The sequence below is a fragment of the Talpa europaea genome, assembly GCF_964194135.1.
Source record: "Talpa europaea genome assembly, chromosome: 5".
In the NCBI taxonomy this organism is placed as follows: Eukaryota; Metazoa; Chordata; class Mammalia; order Eulipotyphla; family Talpidae; genus Talpa; species Talpa europaea.
The window spans coordinates 12,992,867-13,016,032 of NC_140071.1; positions in this window are offsets into that span (position 1 = coordinate 12,992,867).

The following is a 23,166-nucleotide window of genomic DNA, read 5'->3' on the forward strand; positions in this document are numbered from 1 at the left end:
AAACAAAGCAATTAGGTTGTAAGACCAACAAATTCTGATTGGCTTATTAAAAACATATTTATATCACATCTGTTTAACAGAGGTTTGAGATCTAGTGCTAGCTAGCTTTGTACAACTCTCAGACTGAAGTTTATCAAATGAGAGATATTTCTGTTCTCATCCCTACGTTCCAAAATGGTGCCAGTACTTGGAAAGGCAATATTTAAATTTATAGACTCCATCTGCTCGGAAAGTCTTATGATTGTAATCTCTCATTCAGAAGTCAAAATGTGCTATTTTAGAAAAGAAAACCATTTAACAGATTTGTGTGATTTTTGCATTTCAGATAATTCCATTTTCACAAATATTTCATCAATCTCTATAGGTTTATTAATTTATTTAAACAACAGAAGCCTTGTAACAACCATGTGTACAAAACATGATTTCACAAGCAAGGAAAACCTTGGATCTCAAGAGTTTACAGTGTTTAAGCTAAATTAAAAGTCAATATTTCTCTTAAAAATAGATCCAGATTGAGCCTAGTGTTATTCCTAAGCAAGAAAGAAAATAAACACATAACAAGATAACCAAAAAATAAAACCGAGAGAAGGAAGTTGAAAAGACAAATACATAAACTAGAGATAAGAAGAAAATTGAAATGCATGGAATAAGATTTTACTAAATGGACTGAAATTTAGTTTTATGCTATGTTGCTGCTATAGCAAAAACAAATCTGCTTAGCTATGCAATTATAATAACCATCGGATAATTACAAAGACATTAAAAATCACAGTTATACAGAAACAGTACATAGACTGATAAAATTCAATATTTTTGACAAAAATTCTTATGAAATATGCAGTGGTTACTTTATCTCAGTGACTACTTTATCTGCAGTGGTTCCATTCATTGCTAATAGTGTTGCATCTAATGCCATTTAGAAAAAAGAGCTATCTGGGAGGCACTCAGTGTTAATGTATAAGCTTTTAGGGGCTGGGTGTACAATTCAATCAGCCTGCAAAAGTATTTCTCAGCTGATCTGATGAAGATCAGTGGCATACTAAATATATAGGCGTTGTCATATATATATATATATATATATATATGTCATTCAATGATTCCTTCCAGAATGTGTCCCCCCATTACTGAATTCAACAATTTCCAGAGCTTTCCATTTTTAACTTAGTTCTAGATAATCTTGTCCCTCTGTTTGGTAAACAACACACACAAGCACACACACACATATATTTATCATAAATAATATGTATTATGTATATATATGTATTCCTAATTCTACTTACTAGAGTTTAATTAATCTGTATTCAGAAAATGATATATACATAGCTTTTGAACTTTTGCATGACTATTGTATTTTTACTCGAAAACAGTTTAAAATACTTGAATTATAGAAATGAAGTCAGTGAAGATTGAATTTTTATTTTTCTGTGAAAGTTTAGTTGTTTAGCAGATGAATGTGCCTATAAATGAGCTAATCAAAAACCTCTTTTCAAAAACCTCACAGAATAGATTGCCTTTGATCTCCTTGAACAAGCAGTTATGTAGCAATGGAAGTCACAAAAATGTTATCTCCTATAGCGGAACCCCAATAATTTTATACTTAATAAAAGAAAAGCATGTCAAAGGTATTTATCAGTCTAAAGCCTTTTAATTCAAATAATTAGTCAGTAATATATTATAGCATGCCAAGCTTTCAAAATATGTAATATTGTTTAAATATATATATATACACACATGTATGCATATATAGATATATTTTATAATAGAAGCGTTTTATGTACTCTCTCCAAAGCTAATGAATTGAGATAGCTAGTTATATGGACTATTATTTTTAAACAGATAAAATGGCAAGGAAACTTTTGTAAAACTTAATAATATTAATTGAGAAATTTTCTTGTTACAACACTAAATATAAATTTGTTTATATCAGGGCAGTTTTTAAAAATTAAACTTGTTTTTTTAGTATGACTTTAGATTCAATGAAAAGTTGCACAGATAATACAGAGAATCCCTATAGTCTTCACCCATTTTGCACTGTTGTTAATATCTAATTTTATCATGGCACACAATAACAAAGAAACCAACTTTGGTACTTTACTAATTATAGAAATTCAAAGTTTATTTGGATTTCACTATTTTCCCTACAAATGTCCTTTTACTATTCCAAAATTTCATCCAGATCAACAATTGCATTTAATTGTTTTGTTTCTTTAGTCTAATCTGGTATTTGATAGTTTCTCAGACTTTGTATTAAAAGAACTGTGATTTGAGATTTTTGGGCCAAGCCAACAAGGTGAGAAAATAGATCAGGGACAACACATGTAGGCTCCAACAATGTCTAGTCTTATTTCAACCTTCACAGAATAATAATGGATGCTATTTCACCTCTGTCATCCAAATGTCAAGAAAATTTCTCTTGTAGTCAACTCTAACCCTTATAGCGAAATATATTTTTGAAAATCTAATTCCAGGTTAGCTAAGTTGATATAGTACAAAGCCTTTAGAGGCTTCACTAGAGAATAATTGAATTCCCTCTCAATTGTTGGTCAGAGTGTATCATCTTAGAGCATACTGCCCTTCTGGTTGCTTTGATTTTTAATAAAAATTTTCTGTAAGAACCTGCAGAGGTAGAAGGAAACTTAGCACACTCCATTTCTTAAAGTGGATAAATCTATTTGACCCATGAACTATTTGGGAAATTGTGGGATTTTTTTAAAAATACAAATTGATACCTTAATTATGAGATTGACACATATAATCACCAAATTGATGCTTGTGTTTGACCTCAATGTGACCATTATTACTAAGACACTACTGTTAATTGGGAATAATGAAAATTTCACACCATTTGGGGCACAGAGGAAATTATCCCATGCCTCTTCAGGTTCTTCTATGATGGAAAACAAACATGCACAGATTGATAAGAGAAACTAACCAAAAAGAAAGAATAATCATAATATGTTTATCTCTTATACTGGAAGAGAGCAAGCCTGACTAATCCATGTGACTTGACACCATTAAATAGTTTGGCTAAGAGAGATATAGTTCAGAGTGGTGGGGTAGGAAGGTCTCTTAGCGAGGTTGCCAGGTAAGGTAAAATAAACAAAGGTATACAGTTTTAAGTTCTGCCTTCTCAGTTGCAAAGCCATAGGGAGATTAAGTATTCTTGTTGCATGCCCTTACAAATATTTTCAAGTAAATATCTTAATCAAATGAAGCCTCCATTCTGCCTTCAGAGTCCCTCTCATGAAATCATACTTTTCCAAAGACATATTTGAGGGGGCATATTTTTTCATCCCTAAAATAGAAATGTCGAATCTGTTCATCTAATTACAGGAAAATTATCCTTTCCACCTAAAAAAAAATGCAGATAGTGTGAAATTAAAAATAAAAAAAATTCCTGATAATATTTCAATAAGCACACATTTTCAAGCAGCATCATCTGCTGTATAGAAACAAAATAATATTTTTAATCTTATCATTTGCTACTTAGCTATATGTACATATTGACAACCATGCAGGACTTCCAAATTTTAAAATGGATGTTCAAAATCCAGAATAAAGTGTCATTGCTTACCTTTTTTTAACCATTGTTATAAAGTCTTCTTTACTTCTGAATACACTGAGGTACTCAGTCACGGGTGTTAAAACCCATAAATGACCTCTTGCTCGGAGGGGATTATTTAAGATTCCACCTTCCATTTTGAAACTCCTTAGTTGAGGTTATCCGCAAGCAGTGAATTGCATGTAACAATAACAGCAACGATGCTTAGCAAAAAGTTATGACAAACTTGGACTACTTTTTTAATACCTAGCTTATCGAGAATTCCTGGGGATTCTAAAAATACTAATAGCATAAAGTATTAACGAAGCATCTAAAGTCTTAGGCTATTTAAAACGTTGGCTTTTTTTAGCACTCTGTAAATTGTACCTGCAAAAATTCCTGAGGTTAAAACTTTTTTTTTTTTTTGGTTTTATTTTATTTTATTTTATTTTGGCAATGAAGACTAAATCTGGAGAGAAATTGCTAGGTAATTGAACCTGGAGGATTACACTGTGGAGGTTCAGCTAATTACTAGGAGATGTATTTTTCCCAAATCCACATAACAAGTTTAACTGTCCTGATTTTTTAAATTCCCAAATGTGTTTTTACTGAGACCCTACCAAGTCTCTCCTCACAGTAGATTTTAAGACCTACATTGAATAAATTCTCATATGATATTAAAAGGAAACTCTGGATGATGAAATCTCATCTTTATTATAAGATCTCCAGAACTATTTAGAGGTATGGAATTTATCCTATTCATTAAAAAGTTTAAATTTTGACTCTGCTAATTTTGTCAATATTATTTTATTGGAGAACTCATTTATGACAAAACGTAGCTTTGGGTTGTCAAGTAGAGCTCAAAGTGAGTAATAGACTTTACTCAGCACCAGAATCCAATAATGATTCAAGAAATAGAGTGATTTCTTACATGCTCTAAAATAAAGGCCATTTAAAGATGAAGCTATTTTCCTTTTATTTTTTGAGAAGTTCAAACCCATAAGACAAAAGTAAAACAGAAAGAAAAACTTATGAAAACAGTCCTTTCCTTCTACATTAGAATGCATTTGGGTTTTGGATTTATTTAACAAATTACTTTGCATCAAGTATGGGAGAATCAGTAAGGAGCCATTTCAGTTATGAAGGATCTTTAATTTATAATCCATTTGTTAAGAGTTTGTATGACTCACTCCCAATTTCTGCCCATCTGCGTCTCCTGTAATTCTAATTCCACATATATTTAAATAAACAGTCTTTACAAACATTTTCCATCCTACTAAAGTTTTTTTAAAAATAAGAATTTTCCACTTGTAAATACTGTTAGTAGATTTATCAAATGGTCTATTTATCAGCATGATTTCAAGGATATTTAGGGGCAGATTTCCCTTTTTCCATGGCATTGCATAGCCTAATTTTTAAAACATCTCTTTGCTTAAACAAACTTTGATGATCTCTTATAAGTATTTTACATAAGTATCAGTATGAACATAGTTCTTCATGGACAAACTTTATTTTGGTAAAATAGTAAAATATGCAGAAGGTAAAATTTACCACTTTAATCATTTTAATATACAGTCAATTGTATTAATTACATTCATATTGTTGTGCAAACATTACCACCATCCCTCTCCAGAACACTTTATCTTTCAAAGTTGGAAGTCCATATGCATTAAACAATAACTCCTTATTATTGTACACTCCCCAGTCTCTAGCAACCACCATTTTACCTCCTCTCTTTGAGTTTGTCCATTTTAGGAACATCAAATATATGGAATCACAGAATTCACCAAATTATATGAGGCTTACTTCACTTAGCATGATGTTTTAGAGTTTCATCTATGTTGTAGCATGTGACAGAATGTCATTCATTTTTAAAACTAAATAATATTCATTATATTTAAAATATTTATTCTTATGTCCATAGATTTTTGACTATTGTAATGATGCTATAAACTTGAGTGTACATGCTTACCTTTATGTATCTAAAGATTTTTTATGCTTATCTTTATGTATCTAAAGATTTTTATTTATGCATACAGAAACTGGGGTACAGGCCAGAGATGTGGGGAGTGAGAGGATTCACCAGAGACAGAGTGGGAAGAACAGGCAGACTGACTGAAATACACTGCTGAGGGGAGCAGAGGGCGGCAGGAGAGGTCTGCATGCAATGTAGGTATCTCCCTGGCTGGGATCGAACTCATGCTGCAGAGATTGCGGATAGCTTCACAGTGCTGTGCTTAACCCCTTGCACCACCAGAGAGGCCCACCTTTATGTATCTAATATAAAGATATATTAGATCGAATTTTTATTTGCTCCATCCAATGAAAGAAATATTTCAACATATGAAATTAGCAGGTGAATAATACAGAAAAATATGTCATAGGAAATAAAGAACTCTTTTATTTTCTGCAATAGAGAAAATAATTACTCAAAGACTTTTGTGGCAAATTATTCATTTCTGTTTTGGGGAGGTCTCATTTAATTGTTCTTTTTCAGACCAAGTCTGAAAAAGTAAATTACTTTATACACTTAAAAAGATGTTGCTGCTATGTGAGTATATATGAGAGTTTTTATTTCTTTTGCTCTCTTGCTTGCTTATTTTCTCTTAAGGAAACTTGTAGAGATTATTAAAAAAATAAAACAAAATTATATTTTGTGTCATTTGAATATCTAAAAATATAAAATATTTAATTAGTTTTTGAAATAAATATATAAGATAATAATTATTTTTCATTTGATGGGACAGATAAAAAAGATGAAAAGGAAACATTCCTTAAGCTATCATGGAATTGAAACATCCCTGAATAACTGATTGCTTAATGCTAGTTAAGAAACAAAATTAAATTTAAGCTGAAGTCAGAAAGCAGAGATTTTTAAATAAACTTATTAAGTGTCTCTTTAACTTTACTACTTAAAGTTTTAGCATACAATAATTCAAATAACGTATTTTAGTATTTACTATCAATAAAATTAAATCCACATCCCATTCCAAACTATCATTTTAAAATGCATAATCCAAATGCAAACTGAATTATTTCTTTGCAAGATACTAAAAGTGTGAAAAATAAGGAAATTACAATATAATAAAATCCAAAGTATTCTAAATTGACTTAGAAAAAAATCTATTGTGATATACATATAAAAACACAGTTGACACACAAGTGAAATCTGATTTCACATTATTTTATTTTCAATAACAGCACTGCCACTCACAATTTTCAACACTGAGTTATTCTCTGCCAAAGCTTTTATTTGTTTTTATTGACAGACTAAATGTGATCATGTTTACTTCACTAAAAAAAATCAACAAGTTTTAAGAAAGACCTCTGAAACATTTTCCAGGTCAGAGATGGAATTTTTAAAGTGGTAGTAGTCAGAAATACTCCAGGAAGTTGTCTTCTTACTTCAGACTTTGAAAACAACTCATTTTGAGAAAGTTCCTTTGACTTGTTGCTGATGTTTTATCAGATAAGTCAATGTATGCCTCATTAAAATATAGAGGCAATATTTTGTTCATTTAAGAGAGAGTAATTTGACATCTGCAAATGCCCTGTACATTATCAAAAGTGTCCCCTTACACTTCTATGAGTAAGTTTATAGGACTTTAGCAATCACGTGCTCATTTTTATTTATATGTACAAATGAAAGAAATGTAAATTATCTTTTCTACAGTCTTTTGGTTTAAGAATTTCTTTTCTATTGGAATTTATTGCATTCAACAATTTACTATTCTTGTAGTGAAATAATATTGTTTTGCCCAAATCAGCTCACATGGCATTGAATGAACTCTTAAGAGAATCCACTTAATTTCTAGAGTGGGGAATAAGAAGAAAAAAAAAAAAAAAGAGCAGGACAGAATTCAACACAGATGGTTCCAGATGACTGTCACTCTCTGACAACTGTGCACAGGTCAGATGGCCTGACAAACATTTTGGCCGATTTTCAAGTTCACATCTAATTTGCAATTGGCTTACAGACAATCCTTCTCTTAAGACTTTACATGAACTAGAGTAAGCTGCTGTGCCTGTGCTGTGCTGTGAGGAGCTTTGTGGTATCATTTTTAATAAGAACACAACTGAAACTATGGTTCATTGTCATGACAACAATTTGATGCTTGTATCTGAGGATCAATACTAATTCCTGGAGTCTATTTCTCTGCTATTGAAGTTTTATAGCATAAATAGTATAGTGAAAAAGCATGCAGCACACCAGGTGATATAATATAGGGGGAGGAGAGAAGAGAAGATGAAGAATAAGGGGCAGGGGGAGAACAAAATGAGGATGGAGTGCAGTGGGCTATGGTGATTGACTATGGAAGCTTTGGTGGTAAGTGTGCTAAGGTAACAACATCTGAAATACAAACGCTTCCAAAATATACTTTGTTTTCATTAAGATTTATGTATTTATGCATGCAAGAACTGGGGTATAGGCCAGAGGTGTGGGAGTGAGAGGACTCACCAGAGACTGACTGGGGAGTAGAACAGACAGATTGATTGAATTATACTGCTGAGGGGAGCAGCAGGGAGACAGGAGAGGTCTGTTGTGCCATGTAGGTAGCTCCCTGGCCAGGGATCAAACTTGTGTGTCAGTGGCTGCTTCTAGCCCCATAATGCTGTGTCTTAACCCCTTGCACCATCAGGGAAGTGCCCCAAAGTATACTTTAAAATGCAAACACTGTTGTTAACAAATGTTAACTCAATAAAAAATACTATTTAAAAAGATAACCAAAAAGAAAGGAGAACAGAGCTTGCTGAGTCAGCTCTCTCAACCAAAAAATGTATTTTTTTGAGATATTAGTGTTTTAATCTTTAAATTACTAATGATACTGTATTTTGTTAAATGCACAGTTAATTCTAGAAAATCAAACACTATTTTAGAGGCTTCCATTTAGTTGAATGTTTGTTTTGTTTCTTCTCTTTGCAAGAATTTTGATCTTAATGTAAAAAAAAAAAATAGCTACATACATAAAGCTCGGAGAGTGCAATTACATTTCTTTATTTTTAAGGAAAAAAAAGTCCCCATCAATGTTTAAAAAGATGGAATGGAACAATTGATTAAAAACATCAAAAAATCCTTCTATCAATATTCTGGCCATTATGAGTTAAATGTTTAGGAGCAATATTTCCACTGAGGAGACTAAAGATTGATATTTGCTCAAAAATTTACAATAAAAATAAAGAATTTTGAAGGCCTTGAACAACAACCACGGCAGTCAAAACTTCGGAAACCAGAAACTCAGAGTGAAGACTAATTTGAGGGATGAGACTACAGATCAGGCCAAAAACGGCTGCTTAGATACTAAAATTCTAAGCAGAGATATCACAGTCCTACTGTGATGATGAAGGGAAAATTGAGCCCAGAATAGGCAAAGAAAAGAGGCCCTATTAAGCACCCCAGGGTTTAGTTGAGCCTTCTGAAATGCTGCATCTATGAAAGAAGCAAAAGGAATAGAACAGACCTAGCATTGCTGAATCCCACAACTGAAGCATATCAGCCTGAATCAAGATTACCAGTACCTACTCACTTCCCACTTTATAATTTTTTATGCTTAATATGTTACTGATAGGAGATAACAAATATCAACAAATGCTGTGTTGACTGTGAATCAATTAGAAAATGTCATTTTTTTAAAAAGATTTATTCATTTATGCATACAAGAACTGGGGTCCAGGCCAGAAGTGCAGGGGGTTGAGAGGATTCACCCAGAGACAGAGTGGGGAACAGAACAGGCTGACTGACTGAAATACACTGCTGAAGGGGGAAGTGGGTGAAACAGGGGAGGTCTGCTGTACCATGTGGGTAGCTCCCTGGCCAGCATCGAACTCATGCTGCACTGGCTGCAGATAGCTTCATAGGTTGCGTCTTAACCCCTTGTGCCACCCAAGAGGTCCCAAAAATGTAATTTTATTGAAAAGATTCAGTAGCATGTTGTTTCAAAGAATTATAAGGACCAGACATATACCTATAAAATAATATGAAAGTCAAGTGTAAAAACTTATTGAGGAAAATGAATAATTTTTGAAAGTTAAAGCATTTACATGGACCGTGAGATACCATAAAAATTTCAGTATACCCAATTAAATCTATAATTTCAGGACAACTTAAACAAGTATCTTTAAATAATTTTATCCTTGAAAGTTATTAGCTGATTGAAACATTTATACAGAAAATTAAAGGAGCCATAATTAGCAAGAAAATATTGAGACAGAATGGGGAGAGGGCATGATCTACTAGATATTAAGCTTTACTATAAAACTAGATAATCAAAATAATGTGATATGGCACAGAGATAGACATGCCAATTAATCAGCCTTGAGAATCTATGGATTCACACATTTACAGGAATTTAATATGCAACTGAAATTGGAGAGCATAAGTATGGAAAGGAAAGCTTTAGAAAAGCAAGTTCTGGCGTGTCTGTCTGTTAAGTTTAGATTCATCAACCCTCCTCACAGCAGAATGATTGAATTATGCACAATTTTGTCATGTCCAAAACTTGGCATGCCCATATTTTCAAAGGTTTATCAGTCCTTTACAACATAATTTTCAACTCTGGATAATCATGATATCATTAGGGCTTTTTTATGGACATTATACTCCAGCAGCATATCATGTCTTGTAACATGTCCTCAATTTACACTCTATGTTTCAACATCATCTGAGGAGTATTTAACTTACATAAAGGAGACATCAGCGAGAATAGGTTAGAGGCCATTCTTGTGATATTTGCCTTTCATTCAACTTTATAAATATTTCTATACTGTGACCTGCTGTTAAACTGAGTGAAGGATCTTTCAAAACTTGTCAACAAATAAGGAAGAGTTATCTTTCAGGGAGTCAGCAATGAATAGAAGTCTTTCTTTTGAAGAAAACAGGTCTAGCTTCAAGTTTTAGCTGTCCACACTTCATGACTTGGGCAAATTACCTGGTGTATATGAACCTTAGTTTCTTATATACTAAAATGGAATAACAACATCTTGTCATAGAGGTTATTTTAGAGATATAATTAATGTAAAGTAAATGAAAGCAGCAGAGCAGACCTGTAAAATAGATTTAACTCTTTAAGATCTCTATGTTATGTGCAGGAAAATAGCATTGTTTTTGCAAGGGTAAATTCTAATATTTAGATTTACTTAGCTATTAATTCTCTGCAGTGCCTTCCAAACAATAACTGATCAGAAACAAAGCACAATAATTCAGGTATATAGTGTTTATGACACTACCATTTTTTTAAATTAAAACTTCTCAAATGATAGTCTGAGATCTATAGATTTTCCATCCTCAAAAAAACAAACCCTGGGGAAAAAAATTAAGAAATCTGACAACATAGGACAGGAAGATTTAATAAAGCATCATATATTTAAAGGAATAATTAGTGGAACCTAAAAACACTGTCAGTTAATATCAATTTTTACCTTGTTAAAAGATAATTTTTCCTGAGAAAATTATCCGTCTTGTCTTCGCTTTAATTTTATATTGTAAAATTGTCGATAGACTACAATGTGATTTTTGAAGTATATGTACCAAGATTTAGATCTTTTCCAAATTGTTGCGGATTTATTTCCTTTTAAATATTATATTAACTCTCAGCTTAAAGAGATTTTCTCAAAAATCTAAATGTAGGAAATTGATATGTAAAATAAATTAGTTAATTAAGGCCATTAAAAACAGATGGCCATTTTGAAAGTCATTTGATGGCCATTTCGATTCACTAAGTGTCAGAGTTCATTGAGATGTGAGAGGAAGACTTTAAAAATAAAATTGACATTTTCTAATTTAAGGTTTGTTGCTGTTCAAATTGAAAGTTAGAGGAAAAATACAAATAGACATAAATAATTTTAGTGAGTAATATAGATAGTGAACTGAAAAGTTGTTGACAATCATAGAAACAATACAGGAAACAATATTTGGTTATTATATACACTTTGAGTAAGAGTCAACCTAGATATTCCTATATCTTTGATAAAAAATAATTAAAACATGAACCAAAACAAAACAGGTACTCACTGACATGGACCTAAGAATACCCTTACAGAGAGATGTATGAGTCAAAGAAAACAAATATCATTGTAGAAATATACAAAATAGGGGCCTCCCTGATGGTGCAAGGGGTTATATCTCAGCACTATGAAACAATCCATAACACTGCAGCACTAGTTCGAATCGGCCAGATAGCTGACCCACATGGCGCAGCAGACGTCTCCTGACTCTACCACTTTATCCCTCAGCAGTGTATTTCAGTAGTTCTGTTCCCCACTCTGTCTCCTGTGAATCTTCTCACCCCCTACACCTCTGGCATGGACCCCAGTTTTTGTATGCATAAATAAATAAATCTTTAAAAAAATTAAAAAATAAAAATACACAAAATAGCCTAAGAATTAGTTGTAGTTCTTAGGAAGCTGTGCATGGCTAGATTAAAGTTATTGACCTACTACACACACACACACACACACACACACACACTGAAAGAGTCACAAATAAAAGAGGAGAAATTGCAACAGACATTTCCAAAATATAGAGGATCATAAGAGATTACTATGAACCTCTGTAGCTTTCCAAGTATTTTATTGTGGTATTGCAGAACTACACAATATATTCTCTAGCTAGTATGAATTGTCTCTGTCATTTTTTCAACTTCCACTTTTTCATTATATTACAAGGGATTTTATTACCTCTGATCTTTGATGCTTTTATATTTGTTATCATCATTTTTTCACATTGCCGACATGCCAAAATGCAATAAGGCTTAGATTGTGACAATTACACTCAGCGATAATCACTGTTTGGCAAGTAAGAGATCCTCAAATGTTAGGCATGCACTATAGTTAGCAGTTTTTTTCTTTTACTATTCTCCCTTCCCCATCAAACTGGGTCTTATGTTGACTGAAATATAACAATGGTTATAACTAAAGAAAAAAAAACACTTAAGCATTTTATATATTATATTTATTTTTCACTTGAATCACTTTTTGATTTTGGCAACTATTTCTCAATAATCAATTCAAAATGTTATTTTTTTTCCCATCAAAGTCGTATGAAGCTAAGTTGGATCTCTGAAATCTGCAATGTGTAGTTCAGAAGCATAATTGAATCACAATACTGCTGTCAATTAAATTTAAATACTAAGAAAGTGTAAAATGAGACTTTCTATTTGAAATCAGATTCAAGATAAATTTTAATGTCTTCAGAGACTTTAACAGATCTTTCCATATTCCAAATTTAGTCAAAATACTTAAACTGTTGTTGCCATATTTTAATAAACCACTAGATATTACTTTATAAACAGATCACATTTGTTAATATATTTACTTATACTATATATGACTTTAACTGTCAAGTTACTTTTTTTTCAAGGATAATACAGTGTATGTCTTGAAGACAGGCAGCTTTAAATGTAGCTCCTCCTATGAAAAAGGAACATCTGAATGGACAATCCTCAATGTCATTTTAGAGTCACTGGCAATGAAAAGGGTTCTGTTTGAGGACTGCCTCTGCCTTTAAGTAGTGAGTAAATCTTTAGGTTGGTGTATACCCTGACTGCTTCATTTACAATTCAATTAGGATGAATGTCACTGGAGGCAAATACTGTGAACAGCATTTCTAGATTCATTTATAAAGATGCCTACCAGATAACGCAGGTTCAGTTTTCAAGAGTAAAGTTCCAGTGGAACTTTAGGTAGGCTAGGGAGAATTATAGTCCCTTCTAATCATTAAAATGCATGCATGAAGTACTGCAAGCAGCTTATTCATCATTCCTGAAATGCTGACAAAATGCTTAAGGGCCTCTTTTTTTACTTAGGTGAAACAAGAAAATCCCCTATTCTCTAAGGTTCAGGATGATATACATAGGTCCATTTTTGAATGACATTTTTATAATTTGTAGAAAAAGACATGCATTAGTTATTGCTGTTAAACAGCATGCTGCTTTGTATGTTAACTTAAACTTGCACTAAGAAAACATACTGCTAAGTTATTGTTAAAACATGAGATGCCCTTAATATTACTCATTCAAACATCATTTTGATGATAGCATCTTTCATTGAAAATTCTATTCATATTTAGGATTGCTAATTCCTAACCTCAGATATAATCACAATGCCAAATGATTGTCATTATTTTTAATTAGTATATCAATTAGTGAAAAAATTTTAATTATTATATCAATTATTGTATCAATTAGTATTTACCCACAGTGAGTGAATGACTATTTTAACATTAGTTTATCTGCATAGCAATGTACTTTATCACAGCAGCATAAGTAGACGTCATACAAATTTTTGGTGGTGCTCTTCTAATAGAACCAGAATTTCTCTGAACTTTACTTGACCTAGAGTCTGAGCATTTCAAATTATAATCAGTGAAACTACACTGATTTTCCTGAATAAATTGTGAAAATTCTAGAAAATAAGACTTCTAAAAAAGTGTTTCAACAAATATTGTCATATTTTAAATTTATCATATGAATATTTAGAGTTACATATCAAATTAGTTGTCAAATAACTTTAATTTTCCAATAAAGAATTGAAGTTGGAGTCATTCCAGTACTTCTAAAGGAGTCATTCCAGTACATTTCAAGCCAAAGCTCAGATCACCTTTAAATGAAGTGCTTATAAAACACACTAAAGTGCTCTTAGTAATTTTCAAGTAGTATGTACAACATTGCCCAGAATTTGAACTCTTCCAAATTTCATTTTCAATAAATTTAAATCATTTTGTATAGTGAAGAATAATTTAAAATTATTGAAGTGCTCCCTCAGTAGAGTATCCATAAAATATAAAGCTTTTCAGTGATTTCAATCACTATGAATACTTTAATTTCAACACATCAAATGCTTTGATTTTTAGTTTACATTACTTTAATTTGAAAGAATGAAAAATGCCAAACCAAAATAGTATTTATAAATCAGTGAAAGTTGTTACTTACCTGAATTTCAAATTGGCTTAGAAAGTTAAACATGAACTATAACTGCATTATTGACAGGATAAGAAAAAAAAAAAGCCACCATTATAACAATTATCTATAACACTAATTTTAATATCTTAGATTGAATATGTTATGATAGTAATTTTTCCACATTGGATTATATACCTTTTATTTTACACTTATCTTGTGAGTGTGGAAGATGACTGTGACTACTTACAAGTTCTCAAATGTGTTTATACACAATTTGAAAACAATCTGCATTGACTGACAATTGAGAAGGAAATATAATAATCTAATTACTCTTTAAAATATTCAAAGAATACTGATGAAGACTAAAACTATTTCAAAATGTGTGGAAAATAAAAGAGCCCCTATTATGATTCTAACAAAGTTTACAAGTTTGGTGATTAAAACTAAAAAATATTAGATTATCATGTATATGATTAAATAGATCTAACAGGTTGGATGGTACAATCAAGTTAAGTGCTAGTGTTCATAATGAATGATAACACTCTTTTATGCCCAATTTATGAAATAAATGAAAAACTGGATCAGAAAAAGGTAAATGTGTATCTAAACCTGTATCTTATTAGTCATTTTCTGTAGACAAGGGGATTTCATCATACTAGATCTGAGAGTTAAAACGTTTTACAAATTTGTTAACATGATGATATAAAAAAGCAGATTTTCCTCAGGAATAGGTCTTTTTACCTCTTTTCCTCTGGGACAGATGAAAAAGCAGAGCTTTTGGTCACTAAGAACCTCCCATTGCCAATTAAAAGAAAAAATAGAAGAGTTGAATTTTGTGTTCTTTTCCAACTAATTAATCAATTAAAATGAACTCTTCCACACTTCTCAGCGTGAATTAGGAATGGACAGATGAAAAAGTGTATGGAGAGCAAATATTCTTCCTTTACATGAAAGGATGCTTCAGTGTAATCTATTAATATTATCTGGATATTACCTCAAAAAGCAATAAGACAATGTAAATAATTATGTCAATAGAAGTCATGAAGATCAGTATAAAATTTAAAGGTACATTAAAATTATAGGAAGTAGTTCCATTATCATAAATCATGGAAAACAATAAATCTATAAGATATAAAAATAGGAAACTTCATAAAGATAATTTATTTTTATTTTTTAAAGATCTATTTATTTATGTATACAAGAGCTGGGGTACAGGACAGAGGTGCAGGAGGTGAGAGGATTCACCAGAGACAGAGTAGGGAACAGAACAGGCAGACTGAAAAAATACACTGCTGAGGGGAGCAGCAGGTGAGGCAGGAGAGGTCTGCTGCGCCATGGGGGTTACTCCCTGGCTGGGGATCGAACTTGTGCTGCAACTGACTACGGACAGCTTCATAGGTTGTGTCTCAGCCCCTTGTGCCACCAGGGAGGCCCCATAAAGATAATTTAGGTAACACTATTTTAAACCTACAAAAGAATGAAATCATCCAATATTTGTCCATCTCCTTCTGACATATTTTGTTTAGCATAATCCCAGATTCCACCCATATTGTTGGAATGGCACTTTTGTGGAATATAGAAATGCAAAACATAAGAATCAGACAAACCACAAGCCCTAGAAACTTGATTTTGGAATTGAGGCTGCCAGAAGGGGAGAGTGGGGTAACAAAGTGGGGAGGGTACATGATGGACTATGGTGGAGGATTATGGGTGCTTTGTGGTGGGTGTGGAGTGCAAACATATTTTTGAAAACATGTGAATCTGTATCTCTGACTCATGCACAGTATGTTAACAACATTACTTAAACAAAAAATAAAAATTAAACTACAGAAATCAGAAATTATCAAGTACAATTATTAGAAAATTTTAAACATTTTAGCAAATAGACTAAATTTAGTTACACACACACACACTCAATATTCACAGTATTTCCTCATTACAGCTATGAACTTAGACACTAAATAATAAATAGTAATGCTTCAAAATATAAGAAAACATAAGGGCCTCCCTGGTGGTTCAAGGGGTTAAGTGTCAGCACTATGAAACCATCCACAGCTACTGTAGCACAAGTTCAATCCTCAGACAGGGAAGTCAAGGAAGTGATCCACATGGTACAACAGACCTCTCCTGTCTTACCCACTGCTCCCCTCAGCAGTGTATTTCAGTCAGTCTACCTGTTCTGTTCCCCAATCTGTCTCTGGTGAATCCTCTCACCCCCTACACCTCTGGCCAGCACCCCAGCTCTTGTGTGAATAAATAAATATTTAAAAAATAAATAAAAAGAGTTCTATGAGATAAACATATATACAAATTAAACATAATTATAATTTTATTTTTACTTATGTATTTATGTGAGTATATAATAGATAATAGGACTAAATAAAATTTTATGTGGCTTCTTTGGACATAAATAAATATTGTATACCTGTCAATTTTCAAGAATTAATTTATTGATTAGATGAAATTCTGATTTATAGTAAAAGAAATATTAGGTAAGTTAAAGTGATTATTAATATTAATATGTAATATGATCATTTCAATATTAATATTTTTATTTCACTCATTATCTCTTGTGCTAGTATGAAAAATTAGATCTTATTTCCTGAGCCTTTCATTTATACAATTTTATCTTTTCAAAAGACATTAAACAAGTCTAAGTCTAGTACCCAAAGTTACCTGGAATTGTACAGTTTCAGATGTTAATAATCATGTGTTTAATCATCTTCATAGTAGCATTTGAAGCATGCAGTAAACCTAGTGCGAACTTTACATGTTGCTTACACACACACACACATACCATGCACCGTATTATGTGCTAACATATTTTAATATTTGGATATTCTAAAAGGGTCAAATTCACTCTGATCATGTATACTTAAAATATATCAGGTATCTTCAGTTGCAGCCTATGGGTTATACAAGAATATTTTATGTAGGACAACTGCAATTTAGAAATGTGAATTTTGTCAAATAGCAAATATATGGGCTATGAAGACAGTGTCTGGCATAGTGGTCCTTCAGAAATCTATTAGAGGAATAGTCTAGATTTATTGACTGGCCGTAGCTATTCTGTAATAAATTCTGTATTTGTTCTCATAAGTTCAGTGTGATTCAGTATAGGAAATCCATAAAGCACTTCTATGACCTCTGGAGATTGAAAGGCAAGTCTCTATAACCAACAGGTTGTTGAGAGCTCAGACTACTAGAGGTCTAGTCCATTAATTTAACATATAACTGAAAAATTAAGCTAACCTTGCAACTGAAATAATATTTTAGAGCTCCAATAAATTCATTCTTTGGAGAGGATAAAAAAAAAGTGCCTGTTAACTTGTCATTTAAATAATTCTGATATCATTTACATGTGTAATCTAAAGCAGCCCAAAATCACAGAAACAAAGAATATAACAGTGGTTACCAGGCTTGGAGTTGTGAGGAATAGGGAGATGACATTTAATGGGTCAAATTTGCATCTAGTATGGGCCTCCCTAGTGGTGCAGCGGGTTGAATGCTACACTGTGAAGCTGTTCGCAGTCTCTGCAGCATGGATTCGATTCCCGGCTAGCCAGGGAGATACCCACATGGCACAGCAGACCTCTCCTGTTTTGCCTGCTGCTCCCCTCAGCAGTGTCTTTGGTCTGCCTGCCTGTTCTGCTCCCCGCTCTCTCTGGTGAATTTTCTCACCCTCCCACACCTCTGACCTGTACCCCAGTTCTTGTATAAATAAATAAATCTTTAAAAAAAAATTGCATCTAGTAGATAAACAAGTTCTGGAGATCTAATGTATAGTACAGTGACCGTAGGCAATACTGTATATAAACTTGAAAATTCCTAAGACACAATTCTTAATTATTTTTACCATACCCAAAAATGATATATATGGTACATAACACAAGTACTAGCTGTTGCTACAATGATAATCATATTGCAATAGACAGATGTATCACATCAACATGTCATATATTTACAATATTTGATATGTCAATTTCACTTTAAATAAATTATTCATTTAAATGCTACTCTATCAATTAATTCATTTATTATTTCATTAATGGCATACAATTATTTTATATCTTTTTTTCCCCACAGTAAATGTTTTCTCTCCTCAGGCATGCTCACCATAGTTAAAATGCTACCTTAATTCTTTTATTTCTACAAAAAGGAAAGATACATTGTGCTTTTTATTTTTTAATTAACTTTTGATTAATTTAATTAGGAATGCTTGGAAATGAGCTGAGAGGAAGAAGCAGTTCTCACTGTGAATAGCAATAAAGCCAGTCAGTTACCTATTGAAATGTTTACCATGTTTGAGAGCTGGTGCAGTTACATTACTGGTAAAGAACACAAAGAAATTTAGAGTCTTCATATATAACATTAAAGTCATATAAATCTCTAAGATTTCCTTTTGGACTGAACTACATAGTCAAATTGTTGTCTATCCATTCTTCTTTAAGATTGAAAGCCCCACAACTCTGACAATCTAACATGTTAGAAAACATTATTTTTGCTATCTGTATGTCTAGCACAAAATTGAATGGCAAGTAAAAGACTTCCCACAGAGAGATTCCAGAAAATAGTACATTCATGTGAAGGTCTTGCTCATTACAAATCACTTGTATGGGACAGTCTTCTATAGCGACTGCATTATATATGTGAACAGAAGTATGAAATGGGATGTGACACAAGTAAACAGAATAAATATTCATATCTGGAGGGACAACTGGAAGCAATAAAACACAACAGCAAATACAGAGGGAAATGACAGGAGAAAAAAAAATACCCTATACATTTTTGAGAATAAAAAAAAGTGTAGTTTTATTGGTGGCATGAGGTGAGTTAATTTAGTAGGTAGATGGATACTATTGTTTATTCAGAAAAATATAAACAAATAGAATCAATGAAAGTAAGATAAATAGCAAATGTTTAAATTTCCTTCAGTGTGGGTTTTAAGACAGAGAATAAAACAGAATTATATGTATGTGTGTGTCTGTGTGTGTATGTATGTATGTGTACATGTATACATACACATAAAATACAGCATATACTAATACATATATATGAGACAACACATACTATGCATGTATATTAAGTGTGTAAGAAATGTACATGTATACACATATGATTATATACATACATAAAATACAATAGTAAAATGATTCATGATATCGTATCATATTCATGATATCTTGTATAACTGGAATGGCATGCACTAGCTTATACCTTATTTCCTGTTAACATTATGATAGCACTGTAATATTTCCACTCTCCCCCGAATCCTAAACCATTTAGCTATTTCTTTATTCATTTGCCTTTCTTTATTGAATTATTTTAAGCAGTCTATAAAAATGCCCTGGCTCTGCAAGTTTGATGAAAAGATACAAAACATAGTTTTTCTTGTCCTGATATTTACATTATGTTCCATGTTCATAGTGGAACAGAGGTCAATTGGTCTGTAGTTGTACAGGAAAGTTGGTTGTCAATGCAGTAATTCAAAAGCCTCAGCCAATCTCAAGGAGAATTCTGGAGCTGGGGCATCTATGAGAACAGTCTGCATCTATGAGAACAGCCCTTGTAACCATCTGCTGCCCAGTAACTAGATGAGTACTCCCTCTAAGGAAGGCATTCCTCTTTACATAGGTAATGCACTTCAGCTAAGGTCAATGTTTCAAAAGAGATTCAACTGTGAAAAGGCAACCCTGGACATCCCCAACAGCTAGGAGAAGGAAGCTTCATTCCTTGAAACAGAAAGTCATGACACTGGAGAGCAAACACCTGGTGTTTATTTCAAATGTCTTTCAATCTCTATTTACTGGTTTATGTTGTCTCCCTGGAATAGAATTGAACCTCCAGTAAGAACTTTCTAATTTTCCAACGCTGCTTCCTTGGCATTTAGAAAGTACTACCTACACAATATATAATCTACAGCTCTTTGTACTGGCTCTGACTAATAAAAACACATATACCAGAGAGCAGTAGTGTGAAGGGATCAATAAGAGTAGTTAGGAAAATAATTACTCAAATTTGGCTGGTCTCTGAATCTTCTCTACTTCATTTGACTCCTTTCTGGAGGACATACCACACATTCATTTTCTTTTTGCTTCCCAGAGCCACTTGTGGCTCTTTCTCTTGTTCTAGAAGACTTAGAATTCTGGGCCAACAAGTTCCTTTGCTCTGGCTGATATTTGAGTTTGATCATGGACACTTAGCAGGAGAAGATCAGAACAAAGGAGATGTACTTACTACTGTACAGTCTCCCATATGTCTACTGAAAGACCATCCCCGAGGAGTTCATGTTGCTTCCTCCTGATCTTACGTTAGAGACAACTTCCCTGCTTTTATTGGCCTTTTGGTATTACATACATTTCAAATTTTTAAACTCAAGATATTTTCTTTGCCTCCTAGGTCCATGACTGATATATTTTCTTAAGCATATAAATGCAAAACTGTCTCTGCCTAACAGCATCCTGTACATAATGGGGTAGACATACAATGAAAGTGATGAGTTGACTACACTTACAAAAGCCACATCACAATAGAAGCTCTCTTCCTTACTGTAGGCTTTTCATACCAGATGAATTAATGTATGTGAAACTGTTTTATAAATTTCAAAATGTGATAAGTATTATTTTATGTGGTTGATAAATATAACTATAGGTTCTCTTGCTGATAAGACAAGAACTATTCCTGCATGAATCAAACCATTAATTCCTGATGGTATTTAATTATTATTGAACATATTTTTCTTTGCAGGAGCTGTCATTTAAATGTACTTGCCAACTAGCTTGTTTATCAAAACATTCCAGTCCCTTGCAAACTCTCATTTATGTTACTTTGTGTTTACCGCTTCCAAAAATTTGTATTATCAGCATATTTAACTATCAAGGCTATTTTGGAGATTAAAAAGAGGAGAGTTGATTCATCATGTATAATATCTCATACATCTGTCATTTCTATTCTACTGCCATTTGGTTAGTTCAGCCTCTTATTACTTCATGTTTGGATAATTGCAATAAGAATTCATACTGTTCTTTTTGCCTCTGAATTTGCTCCCTCTATTCCAAAATAAATACTCATTTTCATTTGATAAAATGCTAACCAGATTATGATTTCCCCTCTACCTTTTGAGAATATTTGTCCTCCACGTTCATTCTGTGTTTTTTCATGCCTTTTAGTTTAAGCATTTATTAGAAGAAACAATATCAATTCTCTCAATCAAAATCTAAGTGAAATCTTACCTCCTTGGTTTTAAATACATATCCTATAGCTCCTAGAACATTTATAGATTAGATCGCCACATTTATGGGCACATTTTTTAGGGCCCCAGTTATGTAGTTATAATAAAGTAATGGTGATTTTTTGATACATAACCTTGTTGTGATAACAAATCTCAGCCTTCTTTATCCATTTCAGCAATAGAACTTTCATTTTTGTAACAAACAATTGCTCAGAACTTACTGACTCTCACACTAATTTCCCCCCCCCCCCATATTTGAAAGAATCAGTGAAAGCTTAACTTAATTACTAATGGAGCAAACTGATTAGTCATTTGAGAGTAGGAAACATCTTCAGATGCACATTTTTCTGTTGTTGTTTTTGCACCTCATGCTGTTGTGGGCCTACATGCTCTATTTCTATAAAGTGAACAGCTGGATATTGTGGACTAGGTGGTTAGCGGGTTGTTTGAGTGGATAAATTAGTCATTCTATAGAAGCAGGCTGAAACAGTGAGTCAGGATGATAACCATTTCACTTTGGCGAAAGGAGAAGAAATTAAGCACAATCCCCATAAAAAGTAATAAATTCAAACAATTTATAGCCTCAACATAGATTGGGTATTTAATCTGCTTCTAGCACTAAAAGACACTTTGTGATCTTTTCCTTTTCTCAGTGATGGCCATAAAATTAACAGGTGTGAGTTATTTAATATTTGAAGATCTTCAAGTGGGCTGGAAATAAGCCGTGTATTAAATATATGCTAAGAATAAATTTACCAAAATACATAGCAGGGATTGTATTTAATATTGCAAATATGGAAAATGTTTAAAGTATTGAAGCAGAAAATTTGAAGACTTAAATTACATTCACGTTGAGTTGGCCTTTTCACCTGAGCTCATGTGCCAGCACAAGCCATGATATTTCACTTCTTAGTTATTTACAAATCACCCATTTCCTTCCACCATATTCTAAGAGTGACTTTGAAGTTGTTTACAAAAATACATCTATGCAAAGGCACATACAGTAAAATAAAAGTGTAGCAATAAAAATACATAGAAAATATGATAACATGGTGAAACTAGAGTTAATATGAATACACAAAAATAAAATTTTGCAAATTTTTGTCTTAGCTAATGTAAGTAATGAATCGTTTTTTATGGAATAAACACAAGTCTGTTCATCAGAAGACTAATTCTTTGGTGAGTCCTAAAGCTAACTGCTCTTTATAATACTTTATGGCACACTAACACCAGCTCTTACCTCTCGGATTTAAGGTATTCAAACACTGCTTCTTTTCCAAGCAGAAAACCTGGAGGAAATTTAAGGCAGCATAATCTAATCCTTATTCATAGATTTTGAATCCAGACAGCTCTGAAAAATGATCCTTAAGAGTTCTATGACTTTGGGAATTATTTACCATCAACCTTATTTTTCACCTCTGAAAAGATGGGCAAAAATCATGTTTATGCCATATCTTATATTTAAGATAGGATATTTATCTTATATTTAAAATATAAAT